The 22754-nt window shown below is 36.1% G+C and overlaps 2 non-coding genes across 2 annotated transcripts; one reads left to right on the top strand and one right to left on the bottom strand.

Annotated features, from left to right (window-relative positions):
* Window positions 1-14105: 14105 nt before the first annotated feature.
* Window positions 14106-14212, top strand: LOC113866434. The gene has a single exon (XR_003505074.1). It is a non-coding gene; the product is annotated as a small nucleolar RNA R71 (small nucleolar RNA).
* Window positions 14213-22368: 8156 nt separating this feature from the next.
* On the bottom strand, window positions 22369-22475 carry LOC113866428. The gene has a single exon (XR_003505068.1). It is a non-coding gene; the product is annotated as a small nucleolar RNA R71 (small nucleolar RNA).
* Between the last annotated feature and the right edge of the window lie 279 nt (window positions 22476-22754).

The following is a 22754-nucleotide window of genomic DNA, read 5'->3' on the forward strand; positions in this document are numbered from 1 at the left end:
TATGGTGCAAGAAGGAATAGTGCTTAGCCATAAGATTTCAATTAGAGGGATGGCTGTTGATCAAGCTAAAATAGAAGTGATTAGTAAATTACCTCCACCTGTGAATGTGAAAGGAATTAGAAGTTTCTTAGGCCATGCTGGGTTTTATAGGAGGTTCATTAAAGATTTTTCTAAAATTGCCAAACCTCTGAGTGACTTGCTTGTAAAGGATGCAGCATTTGTATTTGATGAATCTTGTATGCATGCTTTTACTATCTTAAAAGAAAAACTGATTTCTGCTCCAATTCTTGTTAAACCTGACTGGACTATACCATTTGAGCTAATGTGTGATGCAAGTGACAATGCAGTGGGTGCTGTATTAGGACAAAGAAAAGATAAAAGACTACATGTGATTTACTATGCTAGTAGAGTCCTAAACTCTGCACAGATTAATTACACAACCACTGAAAAAGAGTTGCTTGCTATAGTATTTGCTTTTGATAAATTCAGGTCTTATTTAGTAGGGTCCAAGGTTGTGGTATATACTGACCATGCTGCTCTGAAATATTTGTTTTCTAAGCAGGATGCTAAACCAAGACTACTGAGATGGATTCTACTACTTCAAGAATTTGAGTTAGAAATTCGAGATAAGAAAGGAAAAGAGAATGGTGTTGCAGACCATCTATCCAGAATTCCATTGGATACAATGTCATCAGATTACTTGGATATTAATGAAGAATTTCCTGATGAAAAGCTGCTAACTGTGGATAAGGTACCTTGGTTTGCTGATATAGCGAATTTTAAGGCCACTTAGCACATTCCAAAGAGAATGAATTGGCAGCAAAGAAAGAAATTTCTTCATAACAGCAAGTTCTATATTTGGGAAGATCCTTATCTATTCAAAATTGGAGTAGATGGAATTTTGAGAATATGTATTTCACAGAAAGAACAAGCTGATATCCTATGGCATTGCCACAATTCAGATTATGGAGGCCATCATGGTGGATCAAGAACAGCTGCCAAAGTATTACAAGCTGGATTTTTCTGGCCTACATTGTTCAGAGATGCAAAAATTTATGTAGAAAACTGTGATAAATGCCAAAGAGTTGGTAACATTTCCAGAAGACATGAGATGCCTTTGAACAATATCTTGGAGGTGGAACTGTTTGATGTATGGGGAATAGACTTTATGGGACCCTTTCCAACTTCTTTTTCTCATGAATACATACTTGTGGCAGTGGATTATGTGTCTAAATGGGTGGAAGCTATACCAACCAGAACAAACGAAGCCAAAGTGGTGATTTCCTTTATAAAGAAAAACATTTTTTCAAGATTTGGAGTGCCAAGAATTCTGATTAGTGATGGAGGATCACACTTCTGCAATAAATACCTTGATAATGTTCTGGATAAGTATGGAGTAAAACACAGAGTAGCAACTCCTTATCATCCTCAAACAAGCGGACAAGTGGAAATTTCAAACAGAGAAATCAAGAAGATATTAGAGAAAGTAGTCAGTAACTCAAGAAAAGATTGGTCAAGGAAGCTTGATGATATATTATGGGCATACAGAACTGCATTCAAAACACCAATTGGTATGTCACCATATCAATTAGTGTTTAGGAAATCATGTCATCTTCTTGTGGAACTTGAACATAGAGCATATTGGGCTACTAAATGGCTGAATTTTGATTCAACCAAGGCTGGAGAAAAGAGAGTGTTACAGCTACATGAACTGGAGGAATTCAGACAAATTGCATATGAAAATGCAAAACTGTATAAAGAAAGGACTAAAAGAATACATGACAGATTCATTTTGCAGAGAGAATTCAGACCAGGGCAGTTAGTTTTACTATTCAATTCTAGATTGAAGTTGTTTCCTGGAAAACTTAAGTCTAGATGGTCAGGACCTTTTATGGTAAAAGAAGTATCTCCCTTTGGTGCTGTGTTACTTGAAGATCAAAGAGAAGGGAGAAAGTTTAAAGTCAATGGCCAAAGACTGAAGATTTACAATGGAGGAGAATTCAATAGGAACGCTTTTTGCATTAACTTGGTTTCTCAGCAGTGAGGAACATTTAACGTCAAGCTAATGACGTTAAAAGAGTGCTTTGTGAGAGGCAACTCACATTTCTGAACCATTTTTACTCTAGTTGCAATTTACTTAAACTTTTGTTAATTCTTTATTTCAATTTCTGCAATTTTCTGATTTTAGATTCTGTTTTATGTGTTTTAGGAATAATGTGTTGATTCAATGAAGGCTCTGTTGTTCGCAATCTAACACTAGCAAGTGCACTAGGATTGCAGCAAGTGATGAGTAAATTTAAGATCAGAATATCGTCTCCACAGGGAATTTAGGTTTCAAGTACCACTTCACAGAATTATAACCATTTGAGCCATACGAATTTTTGAAGGAGATTTGTAACATATAACAGCAATAAACCAAAGCAATTAAAGCAAAGAACTTGCAGAGAAACAGAGTATAAGATTTGTGATGAAATGAAATAGCAATGAAGGATAGTTAGGAATTTACTTCACAAGAATATCAATATCAATCCAATTAAATCCTCTGAACATTCAAGCAATTGAATAATTGACAATCAGTTTCACATATATCTAGCCAAAGGTTAATTCCTTAACTTATTGACCCTAACAATCCACTAAACCTCCCTAATCCCTTAGGTGAGAATCAATTTCAGGTTGCATTAAGAATTAGAACTATAAGATTGCAGAATTAGGTCTCCTTATCCCTAAGAAATCCCTAAACTCTGGTTGCCAATTCAGATCGGAGTAAACAATCCAATTCCCATTAGTAAAGATTCCTCTTGATTAATCAAATGAATTTCCATTCAGAGATTGCATGAAAAGCAGAATTAACAACTCAATTAATCCAAGAACTTAAAGTTCAGAAGATAAAGTTGAATCAATACATCAATTCGAGTTCCATAAACCCCTAACTATGGGAAATTAAGCACACATTGCAACAAAAACAGAGAAAGAAGAAGAAGAAGATGAAGAAGAATGTAGAGCAGCCATGGCCACGAGCTCCAATCCGATCCCTCTTCTTGGAGCTTCAAGCTTCGACCCCAATCTTCTCTCCACTCTCTCTCAACGAGACTCTAACTAACAAAACAGAAAATGAGCAACTGATTCCGGTTTTCGCGTTTTAATCATGTATATATAGAAACCCCACTTCTGCGTGTTGTCACTTTTCTTCACAAGAGTAACCACGCAGAAGCTTTATGTAGTGCGCGTGTTCACTTTCAAGAGCAAGAGTAACCACGCGCAACTTGCAGAGTTGAAGGCTTCTCTGGAACATTCACTTTTATTCAGAATAGTGGCAACGCAGGAGGTCAAGGGCTGCGCGTGATCAGTTTCGTGAGTAATAGTAACCACGCGCAAGCTGTCCTGATACAAGTGCCTCTGGAACGCTCACTTTCGCTGGCGAAAGTGACAACGCGCAGCTCCTCAGGAATAGAGTCTTGTCTGGAACGTTCACTTTCGCTGGCGAAAGTGATAACGCACACTGGCAACGCTCACTCTTGTAACTAAAAGTGATTATGCACAGGCTCCTCTTCTCATTTAGGCTCTGGAATGATCACTTTCACTAACAATAGTGATCACGCCCAACCTACATCCCATAATTCTTGGATTTTGGAGTCCAACATTGCCGTTCTTCCTCTTCCTTTCCATTGATGATCCATTTCCATGACTTTTGCTCAGATTATTCCTTCAAAAACAAGATAAATTCCTTAAGAACTAAGCATAAATTCTACAAATGCGAAAATAACTACAAATTGAAATAAAACTTTCAATCATTCTCTTTTTCTGAGTTTTTCTGCTTTCTTCATATATTTTCCTTATTAAATGAGCTAGAATTATGCTAAAATATCAGTAAAAATATGGATTCATCACCACCCCAAACTTGAATTTTTGCTTGTCCTCAAGCAAATCAAACTAAACCAAGGGTAAGCTCTTCCATTTTCAAATTCAGTTCATAAACTGCTTATTTCAGATTTTTCTAATTTCTAATTCTGTGTTTTCTGTAAAATTTTCAATCAAGTTGTTCATCCAAATACTCATCATGATATTTCTACTGCATAATCATCATTGAGTAAGAATTGCTACCTAAGTTCATATATTTCATCAAAATTCATGTGAGTACAATTAATCAACATGATCACAGCTCACTTGGAAGTGTTTTTCTCATCACTCAACAGTGTTTAGGTGCTGTTTTCACTCTAAATCATCAATTTCACTGTACTCTACCATATGCTTGCCCAATTTCTCCATCTCCTCTGCTTAGTACAATTAATCACACATCTAGAGGACTTTTTCAGGTTATAACAAGGCTAAGGTTAAGGTAGGTATCAAAGAAAATGGAAAACAATACATGCAGTTTCAAAAGATCAGAGGCATTTTGAGTGATTTGTTTTAAAACTAGCCTGGATCTACATTATTCCTCCTTAATTCTCTCACTTATGCAGCAAACAGAATTTTTCTTGCAGCAAAATTTTCATCTCTTTTCTTCTTTTCTTGCTTTCAGTCACTATCTTCTTTTCTGCAGCACTTTGCTGCACTTCTTTTCTTTTGAAATCACATTTTTGTTCTTTTCACAGCTTTGCTTCATAATTTTTTTCATTTTGCTGCAGCACTTTTGTTCTTTCTTTCTGGCTTGTTGAACTCCAACTTAGATAGCATGCTATTTCCCACCCCAAACTTAGAACATTGCTTGTCCTCAAGCAATTAAAATCTGGATGCCACCCCAAACTTAGTTTTAAAACTCATTCTTGATTAAACTCATTATGCCTTTGATCTTTTGAATGGTAAAAATTGGTTTTTCAGTCAAGGCTTTATAATGAGGTAATTTCAAGAAAAGGGATATTAAGCTCAAAAGGGTGAACTAAGACATTCAATCATAAGGAAGGCCTTTAGGCTGACTAGGTATAATCAAACATGGCCTCTATCATGTGGGTGAAAACTATAGCATGCATATTCAATTAAGAACAAGGGCAAGTTCTAGAGAATACAGCCAAATATGATTAATCACACAAGAAAAGAATTAGACAGCTTAAATCTCACTAGGTATTATAAGTGATCATGTGGATTAATGAAAACACAATGCACTTTTCAGAAATTTATGCACCTAGTGGCAATTGCCTCATTTTTGAAAATACAAGTGTGATCTCATTTTGAGAATGGGAAAAACAACTTAAAAAAAATTCACACAGAATTCACAAAATTGTCACTCATCTTGCAGTTAATTTGCAGAAAACAGCTCATAACCTAGACTATTATCAGTAAATTTTCAGTGTATTGTGTAGCTAACACATGAATCAAGAGGTAAGGAATAACCCCCCTTTCATGGCAGCTTGTGCAGGTGTCATCAGCCAATGTGTGTGAGTGTTGTGTGAGTGTGACATTTTCTGCACAAAACACCAAAAATTTCGTCAATTAGCAAGTGAAAAAGGGATTGAATTCTGCATAATTAATGTGTGTTCAAAACATAATTGTTCAGAATTAGCATGAAACCAAAATATACCAAGTGTGCAAATTACAAACCCAAATTCTAAAATGAAACCAAAAAGTTTGAAACTTAATTACAAAACCATCAAGAGAAAATTCGAATTAACAGAAAAGAAAACAAAAATCCTAAGCTAGTCATCTTGAGCATCCTCCTCATCAGAAATTTCATCTTCATCTTCTTCCTCATCCTCCTCATCTTCTTCTTCCTCCACCACTTCTTCAGTTGGCTGTGGAAAATGAGTCTTGTATATTGGCAAGTCTTTAAAAACTGATGAGCGTAGACATTGAGCATTCTCAGCCAAGTCTGGTGTGTGATAAAGTTCATCTTTGGTCATTCCCATCTTCTGACCAAGATTCATCAACACACATTCCACTAGCATAGTTCCTGCCTTCAAACTGTTGTGGAGCTCAGTTTGTCGTTCAGCCAATTGATTTTTCCTTTCAACCAAAAGATGTAGGATGTCCTTCATCTTCATTGGTTTCTCCTTTCTGAACTGAGTAGGTATAGGTGCAGCTGAAGTGCAGGAGGTGGTGGCATAGATTTCCTTTACCATTGAGACAGAGATAGGGGGAGCAGATCTGATTTTCTCTTGGTAGTCTCCAACTTCAACCCCTACATCCTCACAAAGTAAAGTGATTAATGAGGGAAAGGCTAGTGAATCTCTTTTTGTTTTCAGAATATTTAAGATACATTCACTAATTACTTCCCCTGCATCAATGTACATATCATTAACAATAGCAAACAATAATTCAGCCCTCTTTACTGCCAGGGTTGAACTATGCTTGACTGGCATGAAAGAATTCAATAGAAAGGTACTTCAAACTTTAGCAAATGGTAGTAGGTTCTTGGTGGTGATGCACTTGGGTTTCTGGGCGAGGTTCAGCTGCCAAGTTGTGCCTGGCCTTCCAATTCTGTGCAGGATTTCAATATAATCCTTGTCTTGACTATTCTTAAAGTCAGTGAAGTCCATCTGCCCAGGTTGTCTTTCAGTGTAAATTTCCAACACTCGATTGATGTTGGCAGCAGTGAAATCCACCCTCATACCCTTGACCATTGTGTGAAATTTGGGAATTTGGTCTCCCTTGAACTGCATTGCATTTGCATAAAACTCCTGTGTAATTTCTCTCCAACCATTATCAGCCAAGGAGCAGAAGTTGTCCCATCCCCTTTTCTGAATTTCTTCTGAGTACTCAGGGTAGTTACCTTCAGCAATTTCAAAGGCTCTATCTGGGACAATCTTTCTCCTCAGAATATTTGCCTTGAAATAGTTTTCATGAGCAATGCTCCTGAATCTTGGATCATAATCAGTAGGGGTAGAGGTAGAAGGCGCATTTCTTCTGGTCGGCTGAGGTGGTGAAGAGGTTGTAGGTGTGGTTACACTTGGCTGAGGAGGGTCAGCAATTTCAATGGGTGAGGAAGGTGAGACACCATCAGTTCTTGCTCTTTTAGTGGTTGAATAATTCCTGGCTGTTCCAGCTTGCATATTCCTGATAGATCTTCTTCTTGGAGTGTTGCTGGCAGATCCAGCTTTGGTCTTCTTAGAAGGTCCAACTGGTGTATTCAAAGAAGTTCTGACCATTTTGAAGTGGCTGCAAAAACAAGCAAGTAATTTGACAGTTTAAAATTCATGACACAAAATTATGACAATATACATCTCTTTACCAGATAATTTCAATCAATCCCTGTGCAGAATTCCAACTTGCAGTATGTATCTATTTACAATCAGTTGCTGTCATGAGAATGTAATCATATCAACACACAAGCACTATTGCAAATTACTAAGCAATCACAGTCAAAATTGGTTAAACCTTTAAATTTGTAGTTTAGAGTGCACACTCTCAAAGCACATCAGGTTAACACAGAGATGCTATTATAGGTCATCAACATATTTTTTTACATGCTCTCTTAACTTTTTAGATATACCAGAACTTAGGTACAAAATTAATCAAACCATATTCAGGGGATTTTAAACTGGCCTTCATAATTTGTTCCCTCAGAGTTCACAATTTCACCAAGAATGCAGAAAAAAGAGTCACAATTTTCAACCAAATTTCAACTACTAATGGTTCCTAAAAGAAATTTTCTTCTGACAGTACAATTCCATCCAGAATATTGCCTATTGTTTCTGTGAATCACACACAATTAGGACAGTGCACTCATTCATTATCATCAAAGACTAAAGATCAGTTTAATGCAGGACTATCAGTATGGTATCTGTACAATCATGCAGTGCAATATACAACAGTAACTCATTCCATACAACTCAGTTTAGACATCAACATTCAAATATTGCTTGCAAGGGGTATTTTCGTTGATGGCAACTGGAATATTTCTATTACTTTCAAAGTCATTTTCAGATTTTTTTCGCATAATGCAGATGTAAATATGTTAACAGAGGAGATTGAATGACTTTGAAAACTTATTCACAGTATTTAAAGTTCCTTATATCAATTACACTCAAGATATTTCCCCATTTGCCATTTTTGACATTTTTCCAGAGTTGCAGCAAAGAAAAACCCTAAATACAATTTCAGAGAATGCAGAGAACGTACCTGGAGCTTCAAAAATGTGAATGACAATGAAAAAGAGGGAGAAATTGCTTGCTGTTTGCTTCACGAAAAATTGAAAGTCAGAGAAATTCAGAGGGAAATGGGATTTAGGTTTAAATGGATGTGAGCGTGGTTCCTTTATATGGAGTTTGGGGTCACGCGTGTGCACGTGCCCACTTTTTAAGTGAGAAGTGAACGTTCCCTTGTGAATAAAATTCTGCGTTGTCACTCTTGTCGAACAGAGTGAGTGTTCCAGAGAGCTTGAAAATTTTGAATGCAATGCGCGTTATCACTATTGCTGGGCAAAGTGATAACGCGCAAGCTTATTGCTTGAGCGTAGGTACTTTTATCAGTAAAAGGAGTAACGCGCTATGAAATATTCTTTAATTACCTGCGCGTGATCACTCTTGATAAGGAAAGGAAGTGATCCAGAGAGTGTGTTTTTCTCATCTGCCTCTGCGTTATCACTCTCATCAGCGAGAGTGATTGTTCCAGAGAGCTGTGTTTCCCAGTCAGTTTCTGCGTTATCACTCTCATCAGCGAGAGTGATTGTTCCAGAGGGGAAATCTCAGAATTCCATCTCTGCTTGATTGCTTTCCTGCAAAAGAGTGATTCCTTTCATCAATCCAAGTTCTCCAAACTTTAATTGGCTCACTTAACAAATCATAATCATTCCAATACACATTCACCATATAAAATACCTATTTCCCTCATCATGTTCACCCTTAATTACATATGCAACATTCATCCAAGGCTGAATTCTGCAGAATTTCTGCTTAACATATTCACAATGCAATTCTGACTTTTCCATAACACATTATAGCATGAAGTCCAATTACATTTATCATATTCACTACAAATGACAGATTTAACATGCTTCAAAATTTACCTTTTGCATCAAATTTACAGAATATGATGAGTATGATGCAGAACTTTGTATTTTGCAGAAAATTTGCAGAATTTGATAACTATTATTCAGACTGTACAAGAACTTTAAGCATTCTAATTAATTCCAATCTGCATTCTTGTTTCAGCCACCAGATTTATTCCAAACATCAAATTCAGCAAGGTAACCAAGATGAAAAGTGCAGACTTTGACTTCTATGAACACTGTTAATTCAAAATTAATGCAGAAAAGTTAATTTGGGTTAGAAATGTGAGTTGCCTCTCACAAAGCGCTTCTTTAATGTCACTAGCTTGACATTAGTTGTTCCTCACTCAAGAGGAACCAATTTCAAGCACACTTAGACTTTCTCAATCTGACCTCTATGATAGATTTTTAGTCTTTGTCCATTCACCTTGAACTCTCTCCCATCCTTTGGATCTGCTATTAGTACAGCACCATATGGAAATACTTCTTTCACCACAAAAGGTCCAGACCACTTAGATTTTAATTTCCCTGAAAACAATCTCAACCTTGAATTAAAAAGCAAAACAGACTGCCCAGGTTTTATATCTCTTTTTAGAATAAACTTGTCATGCAGCTTTTTGGTCCTTTCCTTATACATTTTGGCATTTTCATATGTATTGAGTCTAAACTCGTCTAATTCATGCAGCTGTAACAATCTTTTATTTCCTGCACTCACTTGATCAAAATTCAACCATTTCACAGCCCAAAAAGCTTTATGTTCTAGTTCCACTGGTAAATGGCAGGCTTTTCCATATACTAATTGATAAGGAGACATGCCAATTGGTGTCTTGAAAGCTGTCCTGTATGCCCACAAAGCATCATCCACTTTCTTAGACTAGTCCTTCCTTGAACTACTAACTATTTTCTCCAAAATCTGTTTTATTTCTCTGTTGGAAACCTCCACTTGACCACTTGTTTGAGGGTGATAGGGTGTAGCTATTCTATGCTTTACTCCATACTTCTCTAGGACTGATTCTAGATATTTGTTGCAGAAATGGCTTCCTCCATCACTTATCAGAATTCTGGGCACTCCAAATCTTGAAAAAATGTTCTTTTTGATAAATGCAATAACAGTCTTAGCATCATTGGTTCTGGTAGGAATTGCTTCCACCCATTTGGACACATAGTCCACTGCTACAAGCATGTACTCATTCGAGAATGAGGTAGGGAAAGGACCCATGAAGTCTATTCCCCACATGTCAAACAATTCTACTTCAAGTATATTTTGTAATGGCATCTCATGTTTTCTAGATATATTCCCCATTCTTTGGCATCTATCGCACCTTTCCACATAGTTCTTAGCATCTTTGAACAAAGTTGGCCAGAAAAGACCAGATTGCAAAACTTTTGCTGCTGTTCTTGAACTTCCATGATGTCCTCCATATTCTGAACTGTGGCAATGCCACAAAACATCTTGCTGCTCTTCCTCTGGTATACACCTTCTCAGCAATCCATCTATTCCAATTTTGAACAGTAGTGGATCTTCCCAAACATAATATTTGCTATCATGGAAGAATTTTTTTCTCTGCTGCCAATTCATCCAATTTGGAACATGGTGTGTAGCTTTAAAGTTGGCTATATCAGCAAACCAGGGCTGTGATTCAATCTTCAATAGGCTTTCATCTGGAAATTCTTCTTTAATTTGTTCCACTCCAAATGGTATGACTTCAAGTGGTAATATTGACAAGTGGTCAGCAACACTGTTTTCTTTCCTTTTTTTGTCTTTGATCTCTAGCTCAAATTCTTGGAGGAGTAGAATCCATCTTAATAATCTGGGCTTTACATCCTGTTTTGTCAAAAGATATTTAAGAGCAGCATGATCAGTGTATACAATCACTTTTGAACCCATTAAATATGATCTGAACTTATCAAAAGCATGTACAACAGCTAAAAGTTCTTTTTCTGTTGTTGTGTAATTCACTTGTGCAGGATTTAACACTTTGCTTTAATAATAGATAGCATGTAATTTCCTATCTTTCCTCTGTCCTAAAACAGCACCCACTGCACTATCACTTGCATCACACATGAGTTCAAAAGGTAATTTCCAATCTGGTTTTGCAAGAATAGGTGCAGAAATCAGTTTCTCTTTTAAAACAGAAAATGCATGCAAACAATTATCATCAAATATGAAATCTGCATCTTTTACAAGTAAATTACTCAAGGGTTTAGCAATCTTGGAAAAATCTTTTATGAATCTTCTATAAAAACCAGCATGTCCTAAAAAACTTCTAACTCCCTTAACATTGACAGGTGGAGGCAATTTACTAATGACTTCTATTTTAGCTTGGTCCACCTCCATTCCTTTCTCTGAAATTTTATGACCAAGGACAATGCCTTCTTGTACCATGAAATGGCACTTCTCCCAATTTAACACAAGGTTAGTATCTTAACATCTCTGCAAAACAGTGGATATATTAGCTAAACAATCATCAAAAGAATCACCAAAAACAGAGAAATCGTCCATGAACACTTCTATGATGTTTTCTACCATATCAGAAAAAATAGAAAGCATGCATCTTTGGAAAGTGGCAGGGGCATTACACAAACCAAATGGCATTCTCCTATATGCAAAGACTCCAAATGGACATGTAAATGCAGTTTTCTCTTGATCTAAAGGATCTACAGCTATTTGATTATATCTTGAATACCCATCAAGAAAACAATAAAATGAATGTCCAGCAAGTCTTTCTAACATTTGATCTGCAAATGGTAGTGGGAAATGGTCTTTTCTGGTTGCATCACTTAATTTTTTATAGTCTATGCACATTCTCCATCTAGTCATAGTCCTAGTAAGGACAAGTTCATTCTTTTCATTAGGTACCACTGTCATACCACCTTTCTTTGGAACAACTTGGACTGGACTTACCCAATTGCTATCAGAAATAGGGTATATTATTCCTGCATCTAACAGCTTTATGACCTCTTTTTTTACTACCTCTTTCGTGGCTGGGTTTAACCTCCTTTGTGGCTGCACAACAGGTTTGAAATTCTCTTCAAATAAAATTCTGTGCTTACAAAATGAAGGATTTATACCTTTCAGGTCTGCAATACTCCAGCCAATTGCAGATTTGTGTTCTCTCAAAATTCTGAGCAATTTTTCCTCTTGTTCTTCCTTAAGTTCATTATTGATGATGACTGGATTTTCATGATTCTCATCCAGAAATGCATACCGCAAGTGTGAAGGGAGTTGTTTCAGTTCTAACCTTTGCTTTTCTTCTTCTTTAGCATCCTTTTTCAGCTCTTCTTTCATTATATTTTCTGCAGGTTTTTGAATTGGCAGAGCTTCTAGTTGCTGCTGCACTTCCATGATATCTTCTTCATTCAGAGTTTCAGATTTTTCATTCCCTGCAGATATTATCTCTTCTAACATAGCAGTTTCATCAAAATCTTTCATATGGTGTTGTGTAATGAAAGTATCCAGTATATCTATCTTCATACATGTATTATCTTCAACTGGATATTTTAAAGCTTCAAACATATTAAATATTACCTTCTCATCTTGAACTCGAAGCATAAGTTCACCTTTTTGCACATCTATTAAAGCTCTTCCAGTTGCAAGAAATGGCCTCCCTAGGATCAAAGGAATGTTAGAATCCACTTCCATGTCCAGAATCACAAAATCTGCAGGAAAAATGAACTTGTCAACTTTAACTAATAAATCTTCAACAACTCCATATGGATAAGTGTATGATCTATCAGCTAGCTGCAGTGTAATGTTGGTAGGCTTCACTTCCTCTATGCCAAGTTTCTGTAGAACAGCTAATGGCATCAGATTTATGCTTGCTCCCAAGTCACACAATGCTCTTCCCACAGTGCAGTTTCCTATTTCACAAGGAATGCTAAATGATCCAGGATCTTTCAACTTTTGAGGAAGCTTTCTCTTGAGAATGGCACTGCACTTCTCTGTCAAAGGTACTGTTTTGTCATGCTCTAGCTTCCTTTTTCTAGAAAGTAGTTCTTTCATGAACTTTGCATATGAAGGCATTTGCTCAAAAGCTTCTGCAAAAGGAATGTTAATTTGTAATTTCTTAAAGACATTCATAAACCTTTCAAATTGTTCCTCTTGTTTAGGATTTTGGACTCTTTGAGGATAGGGTGCCTCTTGTATTTTTCTGGGTCTATTAGCTTACAAGCTTCCTCAAAGAGTTGCTTTTTGGTTTTCTTTTCAGAATTCATGGGAACTTTTTCCTTTTCTTCTGAATGGTCTTTCTTCAATAGTTTAAAATTTCCTTGTTGCAGATCTTGTTCAATGTTTCTTTCTGCTGCATCATTCACTTTCTTTTCTGCTGGTTTAGGGCTTGCAACTACAGCTCCACTCCTTGTAGTTATGGCTTGACATTGCTCTTTAGGATTGATCACTGTATTGCTTGGAAATCTTCCTTCATCCCTGCTGGATAATTGTTCAGCTAATTGTCCAATCTGTGTCTCTAGTTTCTTCATGGAAGCTTCTTGGTTTTTGAAGCTTGTTTGAGTCACCTTCATGAATTGCAACATAGTCTCTTCCATCTCAGTCAACCTCTCATTCATAGGTCTGGAAAATTTCTGATTTCCTTGAGGTTGAGAGGATGAATTCCTCTGAAAATAAGGCTGTTGTGTTGCTGGACTTGCATTAGAAAAAGGCAAATTTGAATTAGAATTCTTTGTAGCAGAATATTGATTATTCCAATTAGAATACTGCTGAGTTCTATTATTCGAAAATTGAAATCCAGGGGGATATGATGGCTGTTGTCTCTGAAAATTATTCATATAATTCACTTGCTCTTGTGGTTCACTTGTGGATGCCTCACATGCACCATTTGCATGGTTTCCTCCACAAAAATCACAACTTAGCTGACTGGTAGGCATACTCCCTGTTTGCAGATTGTTGATTTGTTGAGTTAAGGCAGCTAATTGTTCTGAAAACAATTGATTTTGTAGCTGATTTTGTGCAAGAAAAGTTTCCAGAGCTTTAGCTTCATGACCAGAGTTTCTTCCTTGATTCCTTGAGTTTGAATTCTCATACATTGAAGATGCCATCATGTCAATAATCCTTTGAGCTTCTTCTAAGGACTTTGTATTTAATGAACCTCCAGCAGCAGCATCAACCATTGTTCTTGTTACTGCATTCATCCCATTATAAAAAGTTTCCAATTGCATCCAATCTGGAATACAATGATGTGGACACCTTCTTAGCAATTCTTTGTATCTTTCCCAAGCTTCATACAATGATTCTCCTTCTTGCTGCACAAAGGATGTAATTTCTCCTCTCAGCTTAGCAGCTTTGGATGGAGGGAAGTACTTGGTTAAAAACTTATTCACAAGTTCTGTCCAGGTTGTGATGCTTCCTTGTGGTTGAGCTTGTAACCAGCATTTTGCTCTATCTCTCAAGGAAAAAGGAAATAGTCTCAGTCTGATGGCTTCTTCACTAACCCCATTTATTCTTATGGTGTCACATAGCTGTAGAAAATTTGAAATATGTAAGTTAGGATCATCAGAATTTCCACCAGAAAACTGATCTTGTTGGACTAAGTGTAATAAAGCAGGTTTAATCTCAAAATGGTTGGCTTGAATAGTTGGCCTGATTATAGAAGAGTTAAAACCTTGCATGTTAGGAATTGCATAGTCCCCTAATGTTCTAAACCTATTTTGTTCTGCCATCCCTATTTCTGAATTTAGTTGTCTCAAAGATGTAGGTGTTCTTTTCACTCTAGGATTACTCTGAGATTCTGGAGAATGGACAGCTTCTAACTCACTATCACTCCCTATGGCTTTTTCTGCTCTAGACTCTTTTCTCAATCTTCTTAAGGTTATGTCTATGTCAGAATCAAAGACTAGAGTTGATTTGTTTTTGTTTTTGCCACGCATATACAATTCAAAATGAAGCAAAAGTAAACTACAAGTTAGTATTCAGAACTGCACCACGAAAATTATGCAGTAATTATTAGTAAAAGTAATTCAAACACAAGTTTAAAAGTTGCAGAATTATGCAGAATGGACAAAATGTCTAACTACAGATTACTACTACAGAAATTCAGAGAACAAAATACTCAATCTAGCTATTCTTATGTTACTAATGATATTGAAACTCTAATTTTCCCGGCAACGGCGCCAAAAACTTGTTGTTCGCTATCTAACACTAGCAAGTGCACTAGGATTGCAGCAAGTGATGAGTAAATTTAAGATCAGAATATCGTCTCCACAGGGAATTTAGGTTTCAAGTACCACTTCACAGAATTATAACCATTTGAGCCATACGAATTTTTGAAGGAGATTTGTAACATATAACAGCAATAAACCAAAGCAATTAAAGTAAAGAACTTGCAGAGAAACAAAGTATAAGATTTGTGATGAAATGAAATAGCAATGAAGGATAGTTAGGAATTTACTTCACAAGAATATCAATATCAATCCAATTAAATCCTCTGAACATTCAAGCAATTGAATAATTGACAATCAGTTTCACATATATCTAGCCAAAGGTTAATTCCTTAACTCATTGACCCTAACAATCCACTAAACCTCCCTAATCCCTTAGGTGAGATTCAATTTCAGGTTGCATTAAGAATTAGAACTATAAGATTGCAGAATTAGGTCTCCTTATCCCTAAGAAATCCCTAAACTCTGGTTGTCAATTCAGATCGGAGCAAACAATCCAATTCCAATTGGTAAAGATTCCTCTTGATTAATCAAATGAATTTCCATTCAGAGATTGCATGAAAAGCAGAATTAACAACTCAATTAATCCAAGAACTTAAAGTTCAGAAGATAAAGTCAAATCAATACATCAATTCGAGTTCCATAAACCCCTAACTATGGGAAATTAAGCACACATTGCAACAAAAACAGAGAAAGAAGAAGAAAAAGATGAAGAAGAATGCAGAGTAGCCATGGCCACGAGCTCCAATCCGATCCCTCTTCTTGGAGCTTCAAGCTTCGACCCCAATCTTCTCTCCACTCTCTCTCAACGAGACTCTAACTAACAAAACAGAAAATGAGCAACCGATTCCGGTTTTCGCGCTTCAATCATGTATATATAGAAACCCCACTTCTGCCTGTTGTCACTTTTCTTCACAAGAGTAACCACGCAGAAGCTTTATGTAGTGCGCGTGTTCACTTTCAAGAGCAAGAGTAACCACGCGCAACTTGCAGAGTTGAAGGCTTCTCTGGAACATTCACTTTTATTCAGAATAGTGGCAACGCAGGAGGTAAAGGGCTGCGCGTGATCAGTTTCGTGAGTAATAGTAACCACGCGCAAGCTGTCCTGATACAAGTGCCTCTGGAACGCTCACTTTCGCTAGCGAAAGTGACAACGCGCAGCTCCTCAGGAATAGAGTCTTCTCTGGAACGTTCACTTTCGCTGGCAAAAGTGATAACGCACAGGCTCCTCTTCTCATTTAGGCTCTGGAATGATCACTTTCACTAACAATAGTGATCACGCCCAGCCTACATCCCATAATTCTTGTATTTTGGAGTCCAACATTGCCGTTATTCCTCTTCCTTTCCATTGATGATCCATTTCCATGACTTTTGCTCAGATTATTCCTTCAAAAACAAGATAAATTCCTTAAGAACTAAGCATAAATTCTACAAATGCGAAAATAACTACAAATTGAAATAAAACTTTCAATCATTCTCTTTTTCTGAGTTTTTCTGCTTTCTTCATATATTTTCCTTATTAAATGAGCTAGAATTATGCTAAAATATCAGTAAAAATATGGATTCATCAATAATCATTAGAGTATTAAAACAAAGTACATTACAACCAAGTTACCAAAATAAAACATAATGTATCTAGTCCTCCACCATACAACAAGTGGAGTGCTCTAGTAGTGGACAACAAAAGAAATAACTAAATAGCGGTCAGGACTCCTTGGAAGGGTCCCCCTTTATCTCTTTGGTATTCGAATGATCCTCCTCAAATTGAGCTCAACGTGGAGAATAAGATAGAGAAAGGTCATCCTCAAGATTAGTGACAACTAAAAGAAAATGTCCAACACCACACACATATTTCAACAAAGAAATAATTATTCAGAAAAGAAGTAAAGCAAAGTGAATACAGCCATATGTCACATTAAAACTATTGTAACTTTCACCATTTAATAAAATGCAAGTCTAATCGCGTGATGCATATGTCACTCTCTTAAAAGAAGTAATTTTGACTAGCAAGTATACTAGTGTTATTGTAGCAAGTAATAAAATGTTAGAACTATGTTTGAGTCCCAAATATCGTCCTCAAGGAATAAAGTTCTCAATTATCACTTCACAAGTCCATAATTAGTTGAGCCTCATGAATTTTAGAGAAAGTTTGGATGCTAAGTAACAAATATTGAACTCAGAAAACAAAATAGAACAATGAACGTGAAAGTGTGTATTTGACAGAGGTAGAAAACATAGTTAGGGACTTGTTTCACCAAAACTTCAGTATTGATTCAATAAAGTTCTGAACTTTCAAGTATTTAGATGGAATGACAATCAGTTTCACGTTATATTATTCAAAGGTTAATTCCTTAACTCAATGAATCTAACATTCAATTAAATCACTCTAATTCCTTAGATCTGGTTCAATTAAATATTGCATTAAGCATTAGAAACTAGAAGATTGCAAGATCAAGATATCTTATCCCTAAGAAATCAATAACCTTAGTAATTGATTCACGTCTTGGAACAAATTCAACTTTCATTGAATGGAGTTCCTCTGTAATTAGTTAATCAAATTTCCATTCAATCACTATGTAAATAGTAGAATCAATTGCTCAATCCAATCCAACACTCAAAGTTCATATCCAAAATCAATTCAACACTTCCATTTCAGATTCACAATCCCTAACTACAAAGAGTTTAAACAACCATTACAAAATGACAATAGAAAGAAAGAGAAGAAGAAGATGAACGAAGAAGCATCTTCAAGCCAATCTTCAATCCGATTCCTCAAGATTTGAAGCTTGGTGTTTGTCCCCAATCTCTCTCTCAGACTCTTTCAACACCAGAAAACAAATGAGAAGTGAAAATGAACAAAAAGATTCTAATTCATATTTATAGAATTCTCGCCTTTCTGGCGTGATCACTATTCTTCATAAAAGTAGTCACGCAGAGGCCTTTCCAATATTCTTCATAACTGGAGTGATCACTTTTCTTCATAAAAGTAGCCACGCTGAGATTGAGATCTGTGTGTGTTCACTTTTGTTGATAAAAGGAGACACGTGCAACTCTGCAGTGTTAGAGGTCTCTCTGGAACATTCACTTTTGTGAACAAAAGTGATAACGCGCGGCTTGCTTTTCTAAAGGTTTCTCTGGAACAATCACTTTTGCCAGGAAAAATGATCACGTGCGCCCTTGCTATGCTGGAGCTTCTCTGGAACGCTCACTTTCATCAGCGAAAGTGTCATGCGCAAGTTTCCCTTCACTTTCAAGCCTTGGAACGATCACTTTTTTCAGCAATAGAGATCACGCCCAGCTCTTGCTTCATTAACCTTGTTCCTTGATTCCAGTTTTTGCTTATTTTCTTCTATCTTTCCTTTGATCTTCTGATCTCATGAACTTAGCTCAAAATTTCCTACCAAAATATGATTGAATTATTAATTTCTACACAAAAAATTCATAAATTCTAAAACAACTATGTCTTTAGAGAAAACTTTTATCATTCTATTATTTTTATGAGTTTTTCTGCTTTTTCCAACATGTTTTCTTTATCAGAGGTATTAAAACTAAGGTAAAATACTAGTAAAATATGGATTTATCAGCATGATCAATGCAAATGATAACTCTTGGTTTGGAAAAAGTGATTCATGCTTATATGACTCTAGATCTATAAAAATCCTATTGTTCAAAAGTTGTTGGCAGTTTCACTAGTCAAACTACATTTTGCATGTATGGTGGGACTCAAACCTCCACCAATCAATCTAGCCCAACCAACAAGATAAGTTTTAGGAGAAGGTCAGGATAAAAGAGCATCGCGTGGAGACTCCAAGCCAAAGTTCCGGGGTGTAGGACACTCATAGGGCTATTAGTAAGTCACCTAACTCTATTAAATCTCCTAGATGTCGAGCTCCTCCCTATCTTTCACCAACAACAGTTATAAAATAACCTCGTGACTTCCTTCACAAGAGAGTGGTATTTCGCACACATTTGCCTTTTGAATAGTCATGCACACTTTTGAAGTTTCACTCCCTTAATCACGCACACAGGCACTGGCTAAATTTAGATTTCATATCATTTCAGCAACTATTTAGAATCATATATATAGAGAGAATTAGCAAATACTTATATCGGTCCCTCAATGCACTTTCTCTAAGTGTTCCAAGCTCACTAGCTTCATCTCTTTCCTTGAGTTCCAACAATTACGCAACTAGAGTTACACTACTCATTTATTTTCAAAATGAACAAAATAAAGTTTTCACAAAGGTTTCAGTCATTAAATTCAATTATTGAACTTAGGGTCTAAGTTGAAAACAATGGCCAAACTCCTTAAAGAGCATATACTTTACATACCAATTTCCCCCTGGCATATCTTCATGCATTTCTAACCCTTAAAGGGCTCAAATTCACAAATGGTGCCCACTCAGCCTATGATGAATGTAGATTTTACTCGGTTATTAAGTAGTTTTCTAGGTTGTTTTTTTATAGAAAATATAATTTGAAAAGTGAAAATTACACAAAAATATATAAATGTTTAATAAAGTAAATTGTTGTCTTTAGTAATTCAAATTGTGTAAATTTAATAGAATTCTAATATAATTTTGTTAGTTTTGCAGGAGATTATAAGCTAAGAGTCTTGAGGATAAAGATTGAAGAGAAAATAAAAGAAAGTGAAAGTGCTGAAAATCAAGAAAATTACTGAAAATTAAGAATTAAGAGCAATTAGAGTCCATACCTGCCTAACCCAAGGGGGCAGAAAATGTTGAAAGAGCAATTCCTCTACCATTTCCTTAGAGAGTTGATGAATCCATATTTTTACTAATATTTTAGCATAGTTCTAACCCATTTGATAAGGAAAAAATATGAGAAAAGCAGAAAACTCAAAAAAATAGAATGATTGAAAGTTTTATTTCAATTTGTAGTTATTTTAGCATTGGTGAGATTTCTGCTTAGAAATTAAGAATTTAATCTTGTTTTGTAGGAATAATCTAAGCAAGGTTCATAGAAATGGAAGATCAATGGAAAGGAAGAAGAAGAGTAGCAAGTCTGAACTCAAAACACAAGAATTTTGGAATGCAAGCTGGGTGTGATCACTATTGTTAGTGAAAGTGATCGTTCCAGAGCTTAAAAGAAGAAGGGAGTATGGGCGTGGTCACTCTTACCAGCGAAAGTGAGTGTTCCAAAGAAGACTAAAATACAACAAGCTCTGCGTTACCACTCTTACCAGTGAAAGTAGATGTTCCAAAGAGTCTCTCAGAAATCTCAGACATAGCGAGCTCTACGTTACCACTCTTACCAACGAAAGTGAGTGTTCCAGAGAAGACTAAAATTCAACAAGCTCTTCATTACCACTTTTACTAGTAAAAGTGGATGTTCCAAAGAGATCTCAACTTAGCAAGTTGCGCGTGGCCACTTTTATTCATAAAAGTGATTATGCGCAACCACTCGACCTCCTGCGTTGCAGCTCTTATCATTGAAAGTGATAGTTTCAATTTTCTGAAACTATATAAGCATCTGCATGGTCACTCTTATGGAGCAAAGTGACAACACCCAGAGTCAGTAATTCTAAATACCAGAAAAAGCTCAAATTTCGGGGTCTTTTGTTCATTTTCCATTTTTTCTGTTAGATTCTCGTTGAGAGAGAGTGGGAGAGAGGATTGGGGTTAAACCTCGAAGCTCCAAGAGGAGGAATTGGATTGGAGCTCGTGAAGATGGCTTCTCTTCTTCTCCTTCTTTCTCTTTCTTTGTTACAATGTCTGGTTAATTCTTCGTACTTAGGAGTTTATGGATCTTGAATTGATGTATTGATTCACTTCTTGCTTCTAAAATTTGAGTTCTTAGATTAATTGAGTTGCTAATTCTGCTGTCATTGCAATCTTTGAATAGGAATTCATATGATTAATCAAAGAGGAACATTTGCTAATGGAAGTTAGATTTGCTTCTCTAATATGAATTAGCAACCAGAATTAGGAATTTCTTAGGGATAAGGAACCTAATCCTGCAATCCGACAGTTCTAAGTCTTAATGCAACTTGAAATTGAACTACACCTAAGGGATTAGGGTGGTTTAGTTACTCGTTAGGGTCAATGATTTAAAGGATTAAACTTTGACTATTAATAAGAGAAACTGATTGTCAATTAACAAATTGCTTGAATGTTTAGAGGCATAATTGAATTGATATTGACATTCTTGTGAAATAAATTCCTAACTATCATTCATCCATTCTTCTAATCTCAACATCAAGTTCTTTACCTTTTAATTGTTCTTATTTCGTACTTTTTGGATGATACAACTCTTCCAAATATGTTTGGCTCAACTGGTTGTTGTTCTGTGAAGTTGTACTTGAATTCCTAATTCCCTGTGGAGACGATACTCTGATATTAAAAATTACTCATTACTTGCTGCAATTCCTAGTGCACTTGCTAGTGTTTAGAATTGTAACAACAAGTTTTTGATGCTATTGCTGGGGAAATTTGAGTTTCAATATCATTGGTAACAGAAAATTGCTAGATTGAGTACTTGTTTCTTAATTTTTCTCTGTAGTTAGTATTACTTTCAAGTTACTCTGTTCTTATTTTAATAGATAAGTGTAGGATACTAGTAGATAATTTTGCATGATTCTGCAATTCTGCATAATTCTGCAGTTGCTAGACTGAACTTGGATGTTTTTGCTGATATTTTTCTGTATAATCTTTGTTAGTGTATATCTTACTATTGAATTTTAGTTTAACTTGTTAGTTTTGATTTGTATATGCGAGGGAAAAATAAAAATAAAGCCACTTTTGGTATTTGATCCAGACATTGACCAAACTCTAAGGAGGTTAAGAAGTGAAGCAAATTTAAGCAAATTCAAAGAGAGCAGCAAGAGAGTTCTACACTTCCACCTCAACCTAGTTAAATCCAAAGACAAATCAAGATGTAGAGCCACAAAATGAGAACATTAGGGGACTACGCAATTCCTAATTTACAAGGGTTCAGCTCTTCTATTTGAGACCTACAATCCAGGCTAACCATTTTGAGATAAAACCTGCACTCTTGAATTTGGTACAGCAGGACCAATTTGCAGGAAACCATTCAGATGATCCAAATCTGCACATCTCTAATTTCTTGCAACTTTTTGACACAATCAGAATCAATGGGGTGAGTGAGGATGCAATCAGACTCAGATTATTCCATTCTCATTGAGAAATAAAGCCAAGTGTTGGCTTCAAGCTCAGCTACAAGGTAGCATTTCAACATGGGCTGATTTGGTCAACAAGTTTCTAATCAAGTATTTTCCCCCTTCAAAAGCTGCAAAAATCAGAGGTAAGATTACATCTTTTGTTCAGCAAGATGGAGAGCCATTGTATGAGGCATGGGAAAGATACAAGGAGTTATTAAAGAAATGTCCTCATCAGTGCATACCTGAATGGATGCAACTAGGAAACATTTTATAATGGATGACTACAACAACTAAAATCATGATAGATGCAGCAGCTGGAGGTTCACGGAGTTCAAAAACATTGGAAGAAGCCCAGCAAATTATAGAAATGATGGCATCTTCAATGTATCAAAATATGAATGAAAGACAAGCTTCAAGGAGAGGAGGCTATGATGTAAAATCTATAGAAGCCTTATTTGCTCAAACCAACTACAAAACCAACAATTTTCTGAACAGCTTGCTGTTTTGACTCAACAAATA

This window comes from Abrus precatorius, unplaced genomic scaffold (assembly GCF_003935025.1).
Source record: "Abrus precatorius isolate BTA unplaced genomic scaffold, Abrus_2018 Scaffold4, whole genome shotgun sequence".
Classification (NCBI taxonomy): domain Eukaryota; kingdom Viridiplantae; phylum Streptophyta; class Magnoliopsida; order Fabales; family Fabaceae; genus Abrus; species Abrus precatorius.